Source organism: Mesoplodon bidens (genome assembly GCF_964165515.1).
Source record: "Mesoplodon bidens genome assembly, chromosome: 5".
Classification (NCBI taxonomy): Eukaryota; Metazoa; Chordata; class Mammalia; order Artiodactyla; family Ziphiidae; genus Mesoplodon; species Mesoplodon bidens.
In genome coordinates, this window is record NC_138161.1 from 62,422,754 (window position 1) to 62,445,919 (window position 23,166).

Sequence of the window (23,166 nt, forward strand, 5' to 3'; positions counted from 1 at the left end):
AACACACCAAACACATGCCCTCTTCAAAGCCTTTGCGTGTATTACTCTCTCTACCCAGAATGCTCTTTCTCTTACTCTTTACTTGAGAGGCCTTCTGTTACAAATCCATCTGAGTGGGGTCCAGGTTACTTTCTAATACATCACCCCGCTTCTTTTGTTTTCTTTAAGAATTGTTCTCAATCTGATTTTTAAAAAATTTACTTGCTAATTTTCTGATCCCTGCCTATCTCTTCAAACTTCAAAATCCACCCCTCTTCACATCCCACACTCCACTGTAATTGTACAATTTCATGGAACAACCCATGTTACTTCATCCTTTCCCCCTTTCTAAACACTATTCCTTTTGCCTGGAATACCTTCCTTTCCCTTCTTTTCTACATAACACCTTTCTAATGTATTTCCACAATGTGGCTGGAGTTGTTTTTTTCTTTGTGGAGACTCCCTGATCCTCCAAGCAGATATGTTGATCTTTCCTTTGTGCCATCATTGTGTCTAGTACATGCCTATACTACAATATTCCACAGACTTTATTATAAATATTAATTTACATGTCTGTCTCTTTTGCTATTCTAAAATCTCCCTTCGTGTAGGAATCATGTTTCATTTATTGTCTTATGTATATAGCCTTAGTTCAATGCTTTGCACATAATAGGCTCCCATTAAATAGAAGTTGAGTAAATGAAGCCTACACATATGACCAAATATCAGTGTCTAATGAGTTGTATGTGATGGCAAAATTTGGTTAAGTCTAAGGCAAACATTGCCCAATTCCCACCAATTAATCATGGAACCTGCCCACTCTGGCACACTTTATAATTAGGCACCTGATAGATATCTCACACAGAGCTAAGACTGCACAGACTTGGATTTCACCCAAGTGGTGCCAGCTGGTTGCTTCAGCAAATAACAGTCCCCATTTTGTAGAGAGATACTTCAACATGGAAAGATAGCCATACTTGACACTATAAACTTCTTATGATTTGGGCTAAGGATGAATAGCAGTTTAAAGTTATATATTTTTAACCCATTAATATGTCTTCCAAGCTAGGTGCTAAACATTCAAACTTTTCATAATATCTAAAACTGGTGACTTCTGAAACCCCTCCCAGAGGAATCCTGGTGAAGTTTCACACCCTTCCTCTTTGTTAATGATATGACTTGTAGTTGCATGTACACACTCTCTTACTCCTTTTACTCTCTTTAATTTCAAATTAGAAAAAAAATATGCACTATGATAAAAAACTGTTGTTTTTTCTGGTGACTGTCTATGTGCTATGGAAGCATCCACCTGTCTGATGTTGTTTATCCCCAAACTGATAAACAAAAGGAAAGATTTTCCTACAGGGGAATGAAGAAACAAATGGCCAGGTAATCACTGACTTAACAACATCTAGCATATGTCTCTTACAAAAATATGATTCCTTCTGGGGAGTGGAACTGAGGAGGAATGGATTCCCCCTTGAAATTCTGGAGAGGGAGAAATAATCTTCAGTGTAGTCTGTTTCTTTTTAAAGAATATATATGAGAATCAAGAAAACAGAAGAATGTTTCATGGTCATTAGGTAGCTAGGTCCCTTTGAACTAAAGCTATATAACATAGAGATTAAAAGTACTTTTTTTGGTCTGGCTGGAAACTTAAACACTCTTTTAGATTTCTTTCTTCAGGAAATGATATTCTAAGTTTCAAGCTGCTAACTTGCAAAACAAACTTTGGAAACAAATCTCATTTATAAGTTGGGGTAATGCTCACTCCAAAATCAAATTTGTAAAGGACCAAAAGAATATAATTTTCCAGTTTAGGGAATGGATGAGCATAAGGAAGGCAAGCTGAAGCAGACTTCAGCTGAAAAAATGAGTCACTTTTCTCAGTTGTACATTTTTTATTTCAGTAATTACAGGGGAGGTGGAGAAGATGCATGAGTAGTTTGGGCTGCTGAGAAAGTAGATGAGAGAAGCAAGTATTCAATGTTGGAGAAGTTGGATTGGTGGAACCCTTGGAACCATTTCTTCTGTCCTAGTGGAACCCTTGGAACCATTTCTAGAAGACGTAAATTTTAAGTTGCCAATGACCTTATCATACTCCAGGAATAGCCAACAAATCTGGGTTGTTCTGATTAAACAAAATTTCAGCCTAATTCTCTGGAACTAAGAAGGGAGTTTTCCTTGGATTCCAGTGGGTGGTCAACAGGTCAGGCCTAAGTTGGTACAAAAAGATTAGAGAATAGACTTAATAGACTAGAGGATAACAAAATCTACTAGACACTCTCTATACCTATAAGTTTTTAATGCCTCCTAACATTAAGTGGTGCTATCTTCACCACCTGAAATGCTTTCTTTCCTCCATCTGCCAAACTATGTTCTGCCTCCAAAAATTCTGTTGAAAAATCATCTCTTTTATAAAATCATTCCAGACCTTTCCTCATTCTCCGTCTGGATCCATGCTACAATCACTATAATAACCTCCCTAGTAAGTCTTCTCCCCCCATATAGTTTATGTGTGTGTGTATATGTTGCACATATATATATGTATACACACAGAGAGAGAGAGATAGAGAGAGAAAAGAGAGAAGAGAAAGAGCATTTATATGTTTTGTACTTATTGTCCTTTTCTGTTTCCCCTAGACACTGCTTAAGTTTAATTCCTGGGTTCGTCACTGTTCCAGATTTCACAAGGCACTGTTCAAGGCTTCCTACTAACTACCTTTTTATTTAATCTCCCAGGGAAAAGTTGTCATTCTCTTTCACTATATACCTGGTGGAAATAATTATCATTGATTAGTAGAGCTAAAGGGATCTTAGAGATTATCTAGTTGTTTTTTTTTAAACTTCTTTTGAGACACAGAACTTTTGATCCCAGATATTTCTCAGACTCCAAGTACATAAAATAGATAAAAGGCGCCATTTGGCCAGAGCAGAGTTTGGTGGCCCAGACTTCTGTCCTGTCAGTCCCCTCCTCTTTGCTCTGAGGAAGCCTAAGGAGCAGAATTTGGGAAACACTGATCTATGTCCAATCCTTCATGGTGCGGATGTTGGGAAGTTAAGGTATTCGGCTCAGAAAGGGCTGAGCTGGAATTTCTTCCTATGTCAGTGCCACTTCTTTCAGAGGGGTAAAAGAGGATCATGCTTTCAATTTCTGGATGTATATATCCCTAAGTATTATAAATTTGTGAAGTCAACATTTATGTGGTTCATAAATGGACAGGGTTCTTTCACAAATGAAGACTAGAAGTTTTTGTGTTTTCCACATTTTGACTCATTTATCTTATTTTTCAATTAGCCTTTTTTTTTATCAGGACTAACTTTGTGAGACAATATTTTCCTCAAATGTTATATGAAAGTCACTTATTCATTCAATAAACATTTATTAACCATCTACTAAGTCAGAAATTATGCAGAGTACTGGAAATATAGGAATAATTTTCTTAAAAAAAGAAACACTCTCTACGCTCAAGTAGCTCACAGTATAGTGTGGTAGACCTCTCTATGTCTATTTCAAAGTATGTATTCTACAGTGTGCTCATGGATAATTTTATTAATCTCAGGTGTATTTTCCTAATTGTTCAGGGATGTTTTCCACTGCAGGAATGCACTAGTGTTTCTTCTCGTGTAGATGTGAATATCCAATCTGCCTTGGAGAACTGGAGGGTGAGTTTTGTGAATAAGAGAACATTCATAGGTATTAAGACTTAAATACTGCAAAGCCAGAGGATTTTTAAGGATTAAATGTGTTAATATATGTAAAATACTTAGAACTATACTTGGCATATAGTGAGCACTAATGTTAGCTATTGCTTGTTATTGTTGATGTTGTTGATGATGATGATTTGGGGTCTACGTTAAAGGAATCATGTCAAGTATTTTTTGGTAGGAATTTTTCAAGGGCTAGTTTCTGGGTTTTGGGTGTGTGTGTGTGTGTGTGTGTGTGTGTGTGTGTACATGTCTAAGGTTTAAGAAACTTACAATTGGTTAATTGAGAAATGAGATATTAATATCGCTGATTTAAATTTTGCCCAGCCTGGGCTCTCAATAGTTTTTAGGACTAATATATATGGGTTCTTGGAGTCTGGAACTCAGAGATATAATTAGCCTATCTTACAGATGTGGTCAATAAAATAAGAATAGAAGTTTAAGCTTCCTTCACACTTAGAAGGTACAGAGGCTTATCGCTTCCAGGCAACTGGAATGTGAGCATCTCAAGACCTAGACTCAGCCACTCTGAATCTTCAAGGAATGATGTAAAGATGCAATGGCAATGATAAATTATCCTCAGAGATGGTGGCATTTGGGTCTGGTGTCTGTGGTACCCACAAACTGATGTCCTAACCAGCCAGGGGTCTCACCTTGACTCTGTTTCTTGGATCCAGCTTGCTTTCCTTGGTTCCTGCCTATTTTTTGAGCCTTGTTCTCTGGCCTTCCCATCAATAATGTGAGCTCTGATATTATCTGAATCCAGTCTAGTTTCTATGCTTGCACGTAAGAATCTGGCTGGTACAATTCTATACTCAAGAAATCAGACCAAAGCTACTAATATTTTTCACTGTGTTATGGCAGCAACCTCAGGGCTTTTGCTCTTGCTGTTCCTTCTGCCTGAAATGCTTTGTTCACACTTATTCTCGTGATTTGCTCCCTTACTTCCTCAGGGCTCTGCCCAAATCTCACCTGTGTAGATCTCATCAAGGAGGCCTTCTCTCATCATCCTATATAAAGCAGACCCCACCCTACACTTCCTTTCTCTCCTTTTTTATTCTCTTTCATTATACCACTACAAAAATGCTTATTTATCTCTCCTTTTACATTTTAATTGTTTAAGTATTTGGGGAGGATTTTCCTGCTGTGGTAAATTTATACTCATTAAATTGTCAAATATGATGGTATTATTTATTTATTTGATGCAGGCGCCATAAGGGGAAATGCTTGCTTTTGCCACTGGCACCATCTGGCTTTGACTGATTATTGTATTTTACCTGATAGTCTTTGGACAGGACTATCAGCGTGATGAATGGGTGAGAGTGGGAGGAGTTCAAACACTGGTTGAGAAAGGATAACAAACCTGTAGCAATAAGTCAGACACCAGGAGGCATTCTAAACACTGAATAAGATAGAACATCCATCGCATGTCTTATTTGCATTCCAGGTTAAACTTCAAAGAGTCAACGTGGCAAAAACATTCCAAGATAAAACTAGCAAGATGTTCTAGAAAAGATTTAAGTTGCCAGGCAAAAAGAAAAATCCTTTGTGGTTACTGAGGGTGCTGTGATTCCACATGGTTGTAGTTGCAGCTAGAATTCTGCATCTACATTTTCTCAGCATCAGTAAATTATAATCTGATGGATATTTAAATAAAAATGAAAATTTTAAGGCATTCCAACATTCTGAGACAACAATTGATTTGTGGGAATTAAAGAATAGAATGCAGAATAGCAAATGGTGGCACAATGGCCAGGCACTGGGTTCTGAGGTTATAACCTGATCTTGAACCAAAACCTAATCCCCTGTCATTCTCAAAGCCTGATCTTCATCAGAGGCTTCATTCCAGGACAGAAGTGAGGTGGTAACTTTGCTAATGTGGGGCATCCTCAGCATGCCTGGATCCCTCTGACATTCTCGTTGAGGCAGAGAGCCTAAAAAAGCTACCATTCAATCTTTCTTCTTTCCCCAAAGAGACATCTTTAAGGTGCATGTATGGCTGGCCCCTATATTATTTTGGTTTATCAATAGATCACCTATCACTTTCATATTATCTTCAAGTTAGAAGCGATTTTAGAAGTCATCTTGTCTATGAAATCATTGATTTATTCATTAGGAAACATTTATTAAGTGTCTACTATAAATTAAAGGATGTAGACTGAAAAAATGAATCACATATGCTTGTCCCCTCTATAGGATGCATGAATTCTTCTCCATGACATCATGATGAGGTTGGAGTTCAGCCTTCACTGGAATATCTCCAACATTTTGGGTGTTGTTACTATTCATTTATAGCACTCCTCAATAGAGAGAAAGCAGGTTAACCTCACTTAAAAGGGTAGCAGGGCCCAACCAAAACTTTGTTTACCCCCCATCATTCAAAAGGTCAGATGCAGAATCCTTGAAGTCAAAGTCGAATACGTGAAGCTCTGGACAGTTAATTTAGTGAACTCTTTCACCTTTGTCTTCTTTGTCTTGATCCCTGACAAACTTCACTGTGCCTCGCCATTCTTCATGCTCATCCAGAGATGGGAGCTAAATACCAAATTTGGATATTTGTAACCAATGAGTTCTATTCTCTTGTTGCCACAAAAAAATATCTCCAAACCTCTTTTTTTTTGCCACACGGCATGCAGGATCCTAGTTCCCTGACCTGGGATCAAACCCACACCCCCTGCAGTGGCAGTGTGGAGCCCTAGCCACTGGACCACCAGGGAAGTCCCCTGTTGTGTCCCCAGACCTCTTAATGTATTTCAGAGCACTTTTGCTTCTTAATGAATAAAGCTTCATCAGCTCAGTTTAGTTTTGTTTGCACAGAAAAATCAAGCTTTGGAATAAATCTAGAGTGTTAAAATGAAATTCCTACAGTTGTCAAATGCTTTGAAATATCTCAAGAAAAACACTTATTGAAGCTTTTCAGCATTTGGCCTTGGCAAGAATTTAGGTATTAAGAGTTCCCATGAAATGAAAAATAAAATGGCATGCAAATATATACACATATACACAAAACCCAGACTATGGACTTTTAGGAATTTTTGAGATTTCTAGTTTGGGCCTAAGGTAATGATCAACTGTCATTTGTCAGAACCTTTGTTTAATAACAATTTTAAGAAATTGAACAGTGGACTAACTTAAAGTTTTTTAAATGTGTTACTAAAACCAAAATATATTAGATTATGCTTCTTGATACGATTATTCTTAAACCATGACTTAAGATTCTTCTAATATTCCCTCACTGTCAGGGTCCAGAAACTCAGGGCCAAGGGTAAGTCAGCCTTAGATAAACAGATTGTATGGCCTAGGCCACCAATCTGTCCAGCATTTGTGACCTATAAAGATTCTTCCTGCGAGCGTCTCTGCTTATGCCAACTGTTTATATGCACAGAGGCAACTTCCAAAGCTGTCATTCCCAGGTTTGCTTTGCTTATACAACTAGCTGTTACTGTGCTGGGACTTTCTTTCTTTGTTTCTTTCTTTTTTCTTTCTTTCTTTCTCTCTCCCTTTCTTCCTCCCTCCCTCCCTCCCTCCCTTCTTTCCTTCCTTCCTTCTTTTTTCCTTTCTTTGCCAAGAAAGGCTCAATTAACCCATGAGTTTGGTCAAGAATAGAAGTTGAAGGGCAAGACCTGAAAATTACAGCATTTAATTTTGCACAGTGTCTTGATGATGGAGCAAGGACTCAGGGATGGTGACTATAGGTGGAGATTCAGAAAAAGTCTAATGAAAGAGCATGAGGGGGCGATCACACATATGCTTCAAATCATTCTGAAGAAATGGAAGAAAATAGAAATAACCTAAGACAAAAGAGGGGAAGCTCTTCAGCTATTCTGAATTAAGCACATACCCTCAGAAATATTTGCAGTGCCCTAAATTAGTAGATTGCCACTTCTTATAGGGAAGATATAATCAGGAAAGATCTCAACCACAAGAGACCCCTCCACTGAGAACTATTTGCAATTTGGTGCCATATTGTGTGTCAGAAAGCCTTTTCTCATCCTGTTTTATATGTTATGTATCTCTTTCCAGGAAAATAAACAACCAACTCATATGTCCTGAACCCCGACTATGGGCCTAACTCTGTTACTAATATGTACTATGGGACATATTGTGATGGGGTGGGGAATATAAACCCCACCATCAAGAAGGGGAAAGAAGGCTGATGTTTAAGAACTATGTACAAACTAAAGAATAATACTCTTGAAAATAGCAAAACAAGGCAGTCTGCAATTAAAGGAAATGGGTGTTGTGAGAGATCAGTGAGGGGTCGTTGGAGGAGGCAGAGGAACATGAAGGCTTTAAGGGTGGGGAGAGTGTTCAAGATGAGGGAGAAGAGACAGTATTCCAGCTAAGTGGGCTGGCACAGCTGCTTCTTCTGGAGCCTTGAGGAGACGGTTCTGAAGAATGTGAAGACTGTTTGATGGTAAGGGTTAGGAGGTGAAATAGGAGTGGAGATGAGGCTTAGCTAAAAAAGGAAAACAAAAATGGCCTGCTGTGGTAAGAAATTTGTGCCATGAGCAGCTTTTGACTAAGGGAGTGACATGATGAAAGAGATATTTATGGTACATAGGCATGCAGGATTGCATGGGGAGACCGGAAACAGGAAAGCAAGTTACAAGGTTATTTTTAAAGAAAATAAGAATGAGCAAAAGAAGCCTTGAACTAGGGTGTTCACGACTGGAATTGAAATGTAAAACTAATTGCAGACCTTTTGAGAAAAATGGACCGTTTTCAGTTCCTATGGGACATGAAGAAATGTCTCTGTCAATACATGTGGTCTGTGACCCTTCTAATTTTTCTGATCAAGTGGCATGTGGTATAGGCAGTATGACAAGGCACATCGCAGAAGTAGTCCCTGTTTTAGGCAATTACTATGGGCCCTTCTGCAGACCTATTCGCTTTTCACTTTCATTTCCTTAGTTCTTGGATTGCTAACTCTATATCCCACCTTTATTTTCTGCTTCTGACCCCTTCAGGTAGACCCTATCAAATATTCCTTCTGGGCCTCTGAGATTGGGGATCCCCTGGACACTGGACTCTCAATCCTACTCTCTTCTCTAGTCTTGGACACCATCTTTAGCATGGAACTCCATCACCCCATTTCAAACCCACTGAACTCTAGAAGCCAGGCCAATTCCCCCCAATTTGCCCTGTGATAGGTAGAGAAATAAAATATGATTGTAAGATTTCCAGCTTAGATAGTGGAGTGGAAATACTCTGGGCAGAATTCATACACTTGAAAGGAAGAGCTGGTTTGTCAGGAAGATGATGGTTTTAAGTTCCAGCATGATCAGTATAAATGAGGCATCCAGAAATGACCAGCTGAAGATTCAGAAGTGGACGGAGAGATAACAGGTGCAAGTGACTCAAAGGGAGATTGAAAGCTTATTCATCTTCATGGGCTTCAGTCAAGGGAGAGTTAGAAAGAGAAGAGCAGAGGGAAGAGCCTAGTCTCCCTTCAATGGCAGAAGATACTTCATTAAAAGAAAGAAAAATCAGTAAAAGAACTAACATAATCAGAATCAGAGAAGGCAGTAAGGAAAAAGCTTCAAGTAGAAGGGTGAACACTATGAAATCAGAGTGATGCACGAGGATGAGAATGGAGAATAGACCACTGAATGTAGGATGACTATTAATAACCTCTGGGTGGACAATTTAGTAGAGTGGTGAGGATGAAAGTCAGAGAGCAGGGGCTTCGGAGGGATAGAGATGGAAGAAATGCAGACAACTGGCAGAGACCACGCATTTTAAAATTTTGGCACTGAAGAGAGGAAGAGAAATGAGATTGTAGGAAAAGGGTGGTTTTTCAAGCTAGGGAGAGACCTGTGTTAAAAGGAGGAAAGCACAGAGAAGGGTAGACTGAAAGGCTGAAGGAGGAAATAAATGTCACATCAATGAAGGGATGGGTTCAAATTCTTAGATTTCAGGAGAGTTCCCTGTGGAAAAATGATACCCCTTTGAAATAGAAAGGAAACAGAAGTGGATGAGAGGTTTGTTGAATTGGGGTGGTGTAGATGCAGGAGATGCTGCCAAAATTCTGAACCCCCTCCCATTTTTTCCTAGGCGAAGAACTTTGATCAGATGCTCAGAGTAAAAATGGGGACGGAAACACTTTCAGGGGAGTTTACTAAGCAACACTAAGCAGCATGTTCCCAAGTGGTTTATGGATCGCCTGACTGTGTATCACCTAGAGAGCCTTTTAAAAAGAAAGGTTCCTGGAGGAGAGACTTCATTTACAAGCTCCTCTGATGATTCTTTTGCATGTAAATTTGGGAGCCAGTGCCTTGTTGGGAGGTGGAGCTATCGTGAAAACACTGTCTAATTTAGGAAGCTAGCAAGAAGCTCCAACGTCTCTCATCCTGTGGCCATTTTAATCTTCACATCCCTCACAATGCTCCTTTCACTAGGTGTATTTCCATGGGAAAGAGGATAAAACTCACACCAGCATAAACCTGCATGAGTTCTTGGTTAGGTCCACAATAAATGGGAAAGCATTAAGGTATATCTATAACCAAAAAGAAAACCTCAATACTGATCCTGTGCACACATGGAATTTAGATGATATAAACCACTTATTTTTTCCACTGAATTTCCATTCAGTCCATTAAGAGCTTACTTCAGGTAGGCATCTGGGTGTCCCCATCTCTCTCTGGGCTCCCTTTCTTTTCTCTTTCCCCCAACCCACATTTTCTACTTTTATGTCCCCCCTCCTCCCCTACCTCTCTAGACTTCAGATGGGACATTAGATCTTTATGGTTCTGTGCATTGTGCCATGTTCTGTCCTAGAGGGTCAGCATGAGAAGCTTCAGACGTTTGGTCCCTAGAGATTTAAAAGCTGCACGTGGAGAAGATTAACTGACATCTGCTTGCTAAACTTGACTACCTCTTGTACCATAACATTGATATATTGCTATGTATCAAAAAGTCATAGTTTCTTAATCTAGCTTCACTCCTCATAAAGAATAAAGGGGAAATAAAAAGTGTGGAAGAGAGTAAAATCCAATTCTGTTACACTGCGGTACCTTTTATTATTTGGGACTCATATGTCAGGAGGCCCACAACAGGGAAGCATAGGCATAAGTGATGGAGTTCTGTAAATTTAACATTAGGTTTCCTGCTAAGTGAAGTTTCAGTTTCTCTCTCTCTGTCTCACACACACACACACATACACACTCATACACACAAAAGAGCTGCTGTTTCTTTTTATTTTTTTTGAAAAGTTAGGCTTGGTGTTGAAAATTATCTCATTAAATTTTTGTTTGTTTGTTCGTTTGATTGGTTTTTTTGTTTGTTTGGAAAAAAAAAATTACTACGAGTTGCCTAGGGTGAGAAGGGGTGACTATTGAATGCCACAACATTAAATTGGACCCTGTCAACAAGAGTAAGCATACCCTAAGCTCATTTCATATGTAAATTGTATTTTTTCTTTCCTTTCTCTACATTTTATTCACCAAAGCAGAAATGGGAGGTTTTAGTTTCTCTATTTCTTTCTTCTAGTATACTGATATATTCAAAAGAGTATAGTAATTTTCTCCATTTTTACCCCAGCCATGCTTTTCTTAAGCACTTCTCCTTGGTCCTCCCTGCTCCCACACCTCCCCCCCCCCCACCTCCCCCGCCCACTGTTCTAAAATTGCTCCCTCTGAGGTCCCTAGTGGCCTCTTCATTTCCATTTCCAAAGTCCTTTTCTTGGCGTTCACTTAACATTTTCACCCAACTGGACTCTGCTGGACACCACTTCCTGGCATTGATTCTCTCTTCTCTTGGCTTCTATGCTGGCCCTTTTCAATTCTTACTCTCCTTGTCTAGGCTGGCTTTCACTAGATCAACTTTCCATTTTCGTCTTCTAAATGCAGATATTCCCCAGAACAAGACCTTAGTCTTTCTGACCTTTTACCTCTAATTTTCATCAGAAATCCCATCCACCTTTATAGCTTCAACTATCATCTCTCCATAAATATATCTCCCAGGTTTGTATTTCCTATACTCAAATGCTTCTTACATATCTAGTTGGATTCCCCCTTCCAAATGTTTGTAATTGAAACTGAGTCCATCACCTTTCTCCAAAATCCATCTTCCCCTTTGAATTCTCCCCTTTCTGTTAATTCTTCCAGTCTCAGTGATGATTTTCTCATCTTAATTTCTAAAGCACGTATTAGCTGTACCGCTCGTTTAACTCTGAATTTATGCTACTTTGTTATTTATTTAATTCTTTAATTTTATTTCTTGTTACCATACATAAATCATAAATATTTTGAGGGCAAGAGTTGCATTTTTTACATCTCTATATTTCTGCTTGCTACCCAGTATTCAATAAATGATTTTTATTGTTAAGATGTCTCAACTAAGTTGCTAATATTTTGCATATACCTCTCTTATTGTGGTCATTTTTGAAAGAGTTGACAGATTTTGATGAAAATCAGTAGATATGAAGATGTAATTGTGGTTCAGACCACCATCTTGAGACAAAATGGCAGCTAATAAATTTACTGATAAGAGATTTTCTCTAGCATTGTTAACAGTGGGTTCTGTATAATTTTATATATGTTTGCACTGAATGTGTCCTGCTATTCAGAACCTCTGATAGAGCAAGCTACCAGTCAAAAAAATTTTGACTTAAATGGAAGAATCTAGAGTTAGGTTAGGTTATGCAGATACCCAAATGAGAGGTAAGGCTAAGCTAAACATCAAAAACTGGATGTTGACACCTCATTTGGGAGAATACTGACAGCAGGGAATATGCATTTTCTTAATTTTTATTGACCAAAACATAAGGAAGTTTTTTTCAGTGTTAAAGGTTAGAAAAAGACTTGAGGAATAGTTTCTGCTCTCACTTTGTGTTTTAGGCCATTAGTTTACCAAGGGTAACCTCTACTTAAACTTTTGTATCTCCCAGGACTAGGTTTACAGATTCTCAGAATTAACGAGCTGGAAAGAACTAGACCATCTAGTTCAAACCTCTTGTTTAGAGATATGCGACTTGCTTCCTCTGGGCCTTATCCTTGAAGCCCCGAATTTGTACTGGCCCTAGAGTTTGGGTAATTCTATCCAAATGGAAATGTTGCTATTATATTATAAAATAACATTTTTTGCCCTGTCCATATTTAATAAATTTTCCCATGAAAAACGATTTACTTTCCACTTTGTAGATACTTTCCCATGAAAAAATAGATTGATTTCTCACTTTTCAAACATTAAACATTTGAAATTTAAAAATTGGTCCTAAAGAAGAGTTTTCAGAATATATAGAACAATAGTAAGGAGAAAATATCACTCTCCATCTCTCCCTGTCCATTCCTCCCTCTACCCCAAATCCACTGTATATAAGAATGTATGCATTGCTTCTGCAGTGATTCTGCCATTCTTAAGGCTGGAAAACTTGCTTCAGTTGCCTCTCATTAGCTTGAAGTGATTTTCTCTTATGTAAAATAGTCTATATTTCATGTATTCCATGGTTTTAGTTTAATTTATCAGTTGGCCACCATAGGTACAAAACAGAATTGGTGCTCAGAACAAAGTACAAAGTTTTTCAAACACTGACTATTATACTCATTTTTAGTATGGCCCTAAGCAATTCCCCTACTTGTCCACTTATCCACCTACAGAGGATGAAACAGCAAATTACAAGAGTTTATCTGAAAAGTTCTTCTCTGGAGAAAGAGACTTAGGAAATATAAACTCTCCTTACTGAAGAGCCCAGCTCTTCCCAGGACGCTCTGAGAAAATGATGGGCAAACCCAATACTACTTCAGCACACCTCTCTCACAGTCTTTTTTTAAAAGCCCTATTTTATTTGATCACTTCGTTCCTAAGTCAAAAGAGCGCTTCAGCAAAATCTGCCTTCCTGGGGGCAAAAGCAATCTCAACAGTGTCACACTCTCAGAAAGGCAGATACTGCTGAATGTTGACTGGACAAAAGATGGTTTTCTTTTTCCTCCAGCAATAATTGCTCCCATTACTTGAGAAAGAGACACAATATGATGTTGATTCCTGTTTACAGATGTTTAACCAGTGCCCCTTCAGAGGGTCATGTGTCTACAAACAGCAACATGGTAATTATATCCATTGATGTAAAGAACAGATGTGGAAATTGGTGGTTTCTTGGGGGAAAATAATGCCAAGTCCACTTTCCAGAAATGTACACAGTGCAATGCAGCTGTAACATTCTGTGCGGAGGTCTCTTTAGTGTCTGTAACTGCATGTGCTTACATTCAAAAATATGGGATTTCTGTGCGACACCTAGCAGAAAAGTCCAGGGGCACCTAGAAAATGATGCAGATCATTTGATGCATTTAAAAATCCCTAGTGATACTGGACACATCTCCATAGCCCAAGAAGGTCTTTGATTCTAAAGTTTTCTTCCGGGCAAGTGATAGGTATTGAGAAGAGAATCGAATGAGAAAAACTCTGATGCTCCACACACCCTTGAGATCTCTGCATCCTACCTATAACAAGACTTCAGTGAGGCCAGATTGCATCAAGGTATCATACTTTGACCTGTGAACACCAAAATATTCTTAAACTCACCACGGCAGGCTCTGGCAGGGATCAGGGGTCACTGATCCTCTCCTGAAAACTAGAATTCAATGGTTCCTTATTTTAAATGCCAATGTTACCTTGGATGTAACAAGAAAGATTAGATGAAATCTAATCTATGTCATATATTGTGTGCAGAACATTATACAGAGATCCAGTGTATGCCTAAAGGATGAGATTTCTCCTGAACCAAGGCTATCTGTGCCTTCACATGTACCAAAATTTTCAGAAGACAATATGTATCCTATAAATCGGTAATCGTGATGAAACATTGGAAGTTAATTTGCATTTACATTGTTTACAATAATATGCCATGACATTATGCCTAACTTTGGAATTTTGCCTCTGGGGCAAAAAAAGTGTAATCTTCTTTTTCCAGGCTGTGCTTTTCTGCTTTTCATGATACCATACAAACTACCCAGTAGCACCAAACTGGGTGTCTATGATTGAAATGTAACAGAGGAGCAATCTAGTCTGCTAATCTGAATCTTTCAGGCCCAGAATGGACTGATAATAAAGAGACCTGCCAAGTGCCTTAGGCTAAAGTGTGCCTTTTGACACTAATGATCTAATTCAGCTATCTACTTTGTCCCAATTTCAGCCTTCCCTTTCTCTGTGGCCCTAGGGACTCAAAGGAAAACACAGGAGGTGAGGAGGCCTAGCATCAGCTCTATCACTGGTTGTATCACTCTCTCTCTAGGCCTTGGTTTCCATGGTTATGAAAGAACATGGTTTGATGATTTCTCCTAGGTCTCACATGTTGGGCTAAGTGAGTCTATGCATGTTGGAATTTAAGACAGGAATTCTTGGTCATATGTGTGGGATAGCTCCAACTGTCTCTAAAAGCAGGAGGCAATGCGGTAGGAATAGAAAATTCTGACTGATGCTTGATATAAACATTTTCAGTAAAATCAAGGAAACTATTCCCAAACAGGAATGTGGCTCAGCTTATCATCCTCATTGTGGTCTAAGCCCACTAGGGTACTTATTAAAATGCATTTCAGGCCCTCTGTAGTGCTACGCCAGACTTCTTCAGTCAGCGTCATGGAATCTGCTTTACACAAGAACACTGGTGGTAAAATATACAAGCTGAAGTTGGAAATCCTTCGTCTAGGTGAATGAGCACTTTTTCTGCTCATCTGTAATTTGGTTGGGAGACAGTCATTAGTCTACCCTAAACTTCAGTTTTATAATAATGGAAACATTATCCATCTTTCCTGTTTCCCAGTAAGTGTTAGTACGTTAGTAGGACAGCCTCTTAGAAAACAGCTTCTTAGAAGAGCAAGCAATTTCTTAGTTACGAATGGCTTGTTTTTCAAAAATAAATAAACTTGAAACTTAAGACACTTTTGCCACGGAAATAACATAAAATTGTGTTAATGGTGTTAATGTTTCCAGACCTGTCTATAAAATTCAGGTTGATCCCAAATGTAGCTGGAATTCTGTACACTGGCAGTGAAAACATAGGAGAAAACAATAATGTTATCGGGTTTGGGAATGTAATAGAACCAGTTCTTTATATCTAATTTCACACACACACACCCTTAAAACACTTCACTTTTCTGATCTGTAGGTGTTATGCTAGCCTCATTCAACAGTAGCCAGAATGGAAATTACAGCAAAACTATTGTTTATTAGGTAACTTTGTATCGTTTTGGGATTCTCAAGAGGAATGAGAAGAGGCATGAATAAAAAGGAAATTTCCCATGCCCATTGGGCAAACGGAGAAGTACCATTGTGGGGAGGTGAACTCAGGGCAGGGGGTGGACTGAGAAAAAGGACATTAAAGAGGAAATGAGTGGTTTGTGTGAGCAGGTGAAGACCTGAGTGGAAGTGTAGGAGAGGTGAGTTGCTTAGGTCTAAGGAGAAGAACTTGTTGGATGTATGGTCGCCCCTCCCCCATCCCCACCCCTACCCCAGGCAGAAGAAAGGAACAGTGGGTAAGAGATTTTGTCAGTTCGATAGTTACCACCAGATGGCGAAATTGACCCCAGGCCTCTTGCTACTGGTCAGTTGATTGAGAAAAAGGGAGAAGAATATGTGCATCGCTTGGTAATTCATTCATTTATTCCACAAATATTTACCGAGTGCCCACTGTCCCATGAACTACGTCAGGAACTGATGTTGACATGGCCAACCCAACAAAGTCCCTGCCCTCAGTGAACTTACGACTGGGGCGGGGGGGAAGCTAAACTGGCACAAGAATGTCCCTAGAGTATTAGTTAATATTCTTCTTATGTAGTGAAGGACAGGCTTTCTCCTCTGGTGACTTGCCTCAACGTCAGCCCAGACAAAACCAAAGATACACGAAGCCAGTACTTCTTTTTCTCCACGAACCTGCCCACACCTGGAAGACTGCCTCCCAGCTTTCCCTCCAACCCGCCCCTTGGTCTTTCATGATCCAGGCTTCAGCCTTTCCTCAAATAAAATAGTACTAGCCTTTGGCCTCCTGCCTTCAAAATGTTTATCCTGTCTAGATGATGGGTATTAATCGGATTAACCTAGAGAGGAGGTGTTACAGAATTCCTCACCTCTGATATCATCTGCATTTTAGGTAAGCTTGTTGGGTTTTTGGTGTTTGTGTTTTGTTTGTTTGTTTGTTTTGTTTTTTTCCTTTTCCACAGTGCTTCCAAAGCCTAGCAACATCTAACCTTTTTTGGGTATTGGATACCTCTGACATTCTTAGAAAACCTGTGGACATTCAACAGCAAAATAATCATGTAAACAAAGTACAAGGCATATTACTTCAGATTCAGGGACACCTTGAAGCCCATTCTTAGACCATCTCAGACTTAATATCTATCATCTATCTATGCATCATCTATGTATCATCTATCTATGTATCATCTATCTATGTATCATCTATGTATCATCTATCTATCATCCATCTATCATCTATCTATCATCTATGTATCTATGTATCATTTTTCTATCTTATCATCTATCTATCATCTATCTATTATCTATCTATCTATCTATTATCTATCTATCTATCTATCTCATTCACAGAACTGACACAAATCATGGGAGCTTGTGGCACAGCATTCTGGGAAGCAGCGGAAAGGGTTTAAGCAAACTTACTTATTTACCCTAAGCAGCACAGGTTCTGATTCGTGTCTCCCCGTTTTCTGTCAAGCGCGGACAGCTGACGACTGACAGCTAGGTCTCTCCTCCGCAAGCCGCTCAGCCTTTGTCTCCCGGCCCCTCCCCCTGCATTTTGACTCCAGTTTCCGTCCCACAGTCTCTCTTCGCGACTCATTTTCTGCCTCCTTTAGGCGTTCCCTCCGGCCTCTCTTTAGGGTGACCTCATCCCTTTGTTTCACCCGTCAGCCCCTCCCTACGCCCTCATCCCTGGCTGCGGCTGTGGCCCGGCCGCTGGGACCCGGGGGACCGCAAGGCGTGGCTCCGACCCGCCGCCCCGAGAGCCGCCCTGGGAGCCCCTCCTGCGACGATCCAAATCTCAGGGGAGAATTCCTGCGCCCCCGGAACACGGGGAGTTTTGTTTTATCTTAACGAACATTCACAAACTCTCGTTGAGAGATAATTGCTTCTTTCAGCGACTCGGACAACAAAAGCATCAGCCGGCGCCCCGGGCCTGTAGGTGGCAGAGCAGCGGCGGGGGCGGGGGGGCGGGTGATGCGCGGGCTCCCTCCTTCGCCTTCATCCGTCCGCGGGCGTCACCTCCCGCCGGCAGCAGCACAGCCGCAGAGCTTCCAGGGACCGAGCCCCCTGTCACCTCAAGGTTACACAGCGGGTGGGAAGGCAGAGGAGAGAAAGCTGGGTCAATTGCAAGTCGCACGCCTGTCCCTCCCAGTTTTCCCTTGCTTGGGGGCTACAAAAAGCACGTTAGCTTTGCTCTGGCTGTTGGCACCTGTTTCTCTAGGACAGGCGGTGGGGAGACGCGGAGCAGCGGGCAAGAAGATTTCTGTGTATCGTCAGGAAAAGACCTTTGGAAACTAAACAGGAATACCTTGTCTTTAGCGTACAACAAAGGCGAGAAAATCAGCTAAGGTCAGCGCCAGGGACAATGATCCTTCATCACTGAAAAAAAAAAGATAAGCAGGCCTCCTCATTTGAGCTTTCCATTTACCACGATGAAATACAGGCTCCACGGACAATTGCAAATGAGTTACTTTTGGGTGGCGTGGGGCGAAGGAGGGTAAAAGGAGCAGATGGGAAGTGAGATGACCTGTGTAGGTGTGGCCAAATTTACCCCGCAGTGAGCTTTTTTGCTTAGCCTGGAAACATGGCACCAGCATGTATTTTCCGTTCATTCAGTAATATTGTTTAAAAATGGTAAAAGAAGACAGTACAGGTGAGACAAGCAAACTTTATTCAACACTTCATGAAGCCAGCAGTCCCTGGTCTCAAGGGCCCTGACACCTGCAAAACGGGGCTGAAGGCAGGATGCTTTTATAGGATAAAGAATAAGGAACAAAGAAGTAAATATAGAGCCCAGATTGGCTGACTGGTTACACTGTTTCTGGTCAAACGCATCATTTGCAAGGACACGAAAATTTTCTAAATTTCTGTTTGTTGACCTAGCACCCTGGGCAAGATTGGCTCTATCTTGACCTGGGAGAACTTAGGAGATGCAGAGGAAGGAAGATCCACCCCATTTGCAAGCAATAAGGGTAGGGAGTTGATGGGAGTTAGAGCTTTCTCTCCCTGTGTTCTGACCTCTTTTTCTTGTTTAAATAGGTTGAAGCCAACTGTGGCATGGGATGAGTGATTTGCATATTTTATTTATTTATTTTTAGCAGTCTTGGTTGTTTTTTTTTCTCCCCAACTAGGACAGTAGATTTTATTCAGATTTTCCATACAGACGGACAAGTTGGCTTTAAAAATTGTCAAGTAAGGCATTCCTTTAGAAGACTTTCCTCTCTCATACAAAGGCTTTGGGGAAGGTGTGCAGCTTTTTGCTAATGGATAAATGATGTGCTCTTGCATTCTGCGAGGGTTGGAATTAGGTGCTTAAAGGAAGATGGTGTCTGCTTTCCTAATAAGGTGGGTCATTTGCTAGTTCGCAGAGCATACAAGTAAAGGCATTTTGAACTATACAGAATCAAGAGTCTTGGTACATAGGATTCTGGCCAGCAGACAAATTCTGTGCTCACTCACTTTGGTGATTCTCTCTGGGGACTGGCACATTTGAGAAAGATCTTAGTCTCATGATATGTTCAATGCACTATATAACTAATTTTAAAAGGTAAGTGACAGTAGAGGTTAAAGTGTATGGGGGAGACCCTGTCCATACCAGAGTAGGATTAGGTCACAGTCAACTTCTCTGATGCTTTCTTTTTTTAGGGAAATAGAAAAATGGAACATATATACATTTGCACAAAATTAGGACTTTGATACTTTGAATGTCTGCGTCTTGCATGATACTTTGAATGTCTGAGTCTTGAATCTCCTAGTCAACTCCCTCAGTGTACAGACACAGAAACTGAGGCCCAGAGAAGCGAAAAGACTTCCATGAGGTTGCAGTTGGGATAGGACCTGTCGGATTTACAACCTTAGTCTCCTGATTGCAAATTCAGGGCTTTGGCTAGTTTACCTGCCACTTCTTATTTCTCTGAATTTCATAATAGAGGCACCTCTGAAATCATACTTTCTTTTTTTTTTTTTTTTTACATCTTTTTTGGAGTATAACTGCTTTACAATGGTGTGTTAGTTTCTGCTTTATAACAAAGTGAATCAGTTATACATATACATATGTGCCCATATCTCTTCCCTCTTGCATCTCCCTCCCTCTCACCCTCCCTATCCCACCCCTCTAGGTGGTCACAAAGCACCAAGCTGATCTCCCTGTGCTATGCGGCTGCTTCCCACTAGCTATCTGTTTTACGTTTGGTAATGTATATATGTCCATGCCTCTCTCTCGCTTTGTCACAGCTTACCCTTCCCCCTCCCCATATCCTCAAGTCCATTCTCTAGTAGGTCTGTGTCTTTATTCTTATCTTACCCCTAGGTTCTTCATGACATTTTTTTTTCTTAAATTCCATATATATGTGTTAGCATACGGTATTTGTCTTTCTCTTTCTGACTTACTTCACTCTGCATGACAGACTCTAGGTCCATCCACCTCACTACAAATAACTCAATTTCATTTCTTCTTATGGCTGAGTAATATTCCATTGTATAAATGTGCCACATCTTCTTTATCCATTCATCCGATGATGGACACTTAGGTTGTTTCCATCTCTGGGCTATTGTAAATAGAGCTGCAATGAACATTTTGGTACATGACTCTTTTTGAATTATGGTTTTCTCAGGGTATATGCCCAGTAGTGGGATTGCTGGGTCATATGGTAGTTCTATTTGTAGTTTTTTAAGGAACCTCCATACTGTTCTCCATAGTGGCTGTACCAATTCACATTCCCACCAGCAGTGCAAGAGTGTTCCCTTTTCTCCACAGCCTCTCCAGCATTTATTGTTTCTAGATTTTTTGATGATGACCATTCTGACTAGTGTGAGATGATATCTCATTGTAGTTTTGATTTTCATTTCTCTAATGATTAATGATGTTGAGCATTCTTTCATGTGTTTGTTAGCAGTCTGTATATCTTCTTTGGAGAAATGTCTATTTAGGTCTTCTGCCCATTTTTGGATTGGGTTGTTTGTTTTTTTGATACTGAGCTGCATGAGCTATTTGTAAATTTTGGAGATTAATCCTTTGTCAGTTGCTTCATTTGCAAATATTTTCTCCCATTCTGAGGGTTGTCTTTTGGTCTTCTTTATGGTTTCCTTTGCTGTGCAAAAGCTTTTAAGTTTCATTAGGTCCCCTTTGTTTATCTTTGTTTTTATTTCCATTTCTCTAGGAGGTGGGTCAAAAATGATCTTGCTGTGATTTATGTCATAGTGTTCTGCCTATGTTTTCCTCTAAGAGTTTGATAGTTTCTGGCCTTACATTTAGGTCTTTAATCCATTTTGAGCTTATTTTTGTGTATCGTGTTAGGGAGTGATCAAGACAGTATGGTAGTGGCACAAAAACAGAAAGATAGATCAATGGAACAGGATAGAAAGCCCAGAGATAAACCCACGCACATATGGTCACCTTATCTTTGATAAAGGAGGCAGGAATGTACAGTGGAGAAAGGACAGCCTATTCAATAAGTGGTGCTGGGAAAACTGGACCGGGACATGTAAGAGTATGAGATTAGATCATACTTTCTTTTGAAGAGATATTCAAAAGGAACTGTGGACCTTCCAGGACAGGTGTGTTTAGTCTGAGCATCGTAGGACAGCACATTTCACACGGTGACGTGCAAAAGATTTGTGAAAATGCAGATCCTGATGATCAGGGGCAGGGTGAGAGCACATTGCAGTCCAGCTCTTGGAGGTACGGACGCAGCCACTCCATAAGTGTTGAGCGACAAAACTGTGGCCAGCATCTTTCCTCCTTGCCTTTCCTTTCTCACTGATAGAACAGCCCTGGGGATTTCAGGAGCCCTTGTTTTTCGTGTTCCCAGGTCACTGTGCTCCCTCAGCTAATCTGGATGTCTTTCACTGCTTTGTGCTCACCCAGACCTGAGACTGTTAGAAACAGTCCCTAGAGACAGGCATCTTGAGCTGGAGGGTGTGATCCTTTGTCTAGTGACTTAGCACCATTTAACTTGCTTCCAACGAAACCTTTCACACATAAGCCACTTGCTCAAATCTGATGGTTAAAAAAGTCTTTTTTTTTTCTCTCGCACAAGTGGCCTCCCAGCTGCAGCTCATTTCTCTCCTTCTGGGAGTGCAGCTGGCATGCTGCATGCTCACAACCATGGCCCTGCCCCTGGGGCTCAGCAGGTCTCTTTGTGCATTTCCCCACGGGTTGCTTCTGTCCTGCACTTCTTCTCCAGCTACGTGTGATACCGGGATTCAGGTCTGAATGCCTCTCCACACTCTGAGTTGAGCAAACAGCTGAGCAACGACAGGGAAAGACCCTTCGAAGGCAGGCAAGCTTCAGTGGCACCCACTTCTCACTTCTCTTATGCTTGCCTGCCTCCGAGGTGCTCTGTTGTGGCTCTTTAAGTTGCTCTGTGAGCTTTTTTTTCAATCTTTCTTACTATCAGCTTCAGCTGTTCTCAGGAGAGAAACGATTTAATCCAAAATATAACACACATTCACCAGACATTTATTAAGGCCTTACTGTGTGAAACAGGGGAAGGGGGTCTGTAGAGTGGTAGAGAAGGTGAGCTCTGGGGTCTGACTGCCTAAATAATTAAATCATAGCTCTACACTTATTAAATATGGAACCTCCCCAAGTATTTGTTTTATCATCTGTAAAAATAATAATAACACTTATACATTATAACAATCATAATACCTACCTCATGCGTATGTTATGAGATTTTACACACAAAACATTTAGCTCAGTGCCTTAGCAAAGTGATCAATAAATGTTAGCCTCTAAATTTAGGGTCCTGAACCCAATTCCAACATGGCGGGGTGGTGGGGAGGTGTCCCACATCACCAGCCATTCTCCAGACACCAGCTGGGTGTCCTACAATTCAACTCAGTTCCACCACTATCTACACAGAGATAGCAGATTCCACGAGTAAAGTGCTCAGTCTCGCAAGACACTCTCCACTTCAGACACCAGTCACAAGCCCTGGTTGCTCCCTGTGTTTCTAACTGATTGGCTACAAATTGGAGGTTCCAATGACCCCCTCCAATTCAGGATGCTAATTGCAAGTCCATGTTATTACCTGTACCTCTGACAGACTGGCTATAAATCAGAGGCTCCCATGACCCCCTCCTTGGATTTGATTAATTTGCTAGAGCAGCTCACAGGACTCAGGAAGCCCATTTACTCACTAGTTCACTGGTTTATTATAACAGGATATAACTCAAGAACAGCCAGATGGAAGAGAGGCTTAGGGCAAGGTATGGGGAAAGGGTGAGGAGCTTCCACGCTCCCTCTGAGCGTGACTTTCTCCCCAAATCTCCACATGTTCACCA

The 23,166-nt window shown here is 40.5% G+C and overlaps 1 protein-coding gene and 1 long non-coding RNA gene across 3 annotated transcripts in view; one reads left to right on the top strand and one right to left on the bottom strand.

Annotated features, from left to right (window-relative positions):
• GAP43 (growth associated protein 43) overlaps positions 1–23,166 on the top strand; it is a 93,325-nt gene that overhangs the window by 14,534 nt on the left and 55,625 nt on the right. The gene's annotated exons all lie outside the window — the stretch shown is intronic.
• LOC308617313 lies at positions 1,790–17,419 on the bottom strand. The gene is made up of 3 exons (XR_014015855.1): positions 17,299–17,419; positions 6,056–6,222; positions 1,790–2,195 (listed from the first exon to the last, which is right to left on the bottom strand). It is a non-coding gene; the product is annotated as an uncharacterized lncRNA (long non-coding RNA).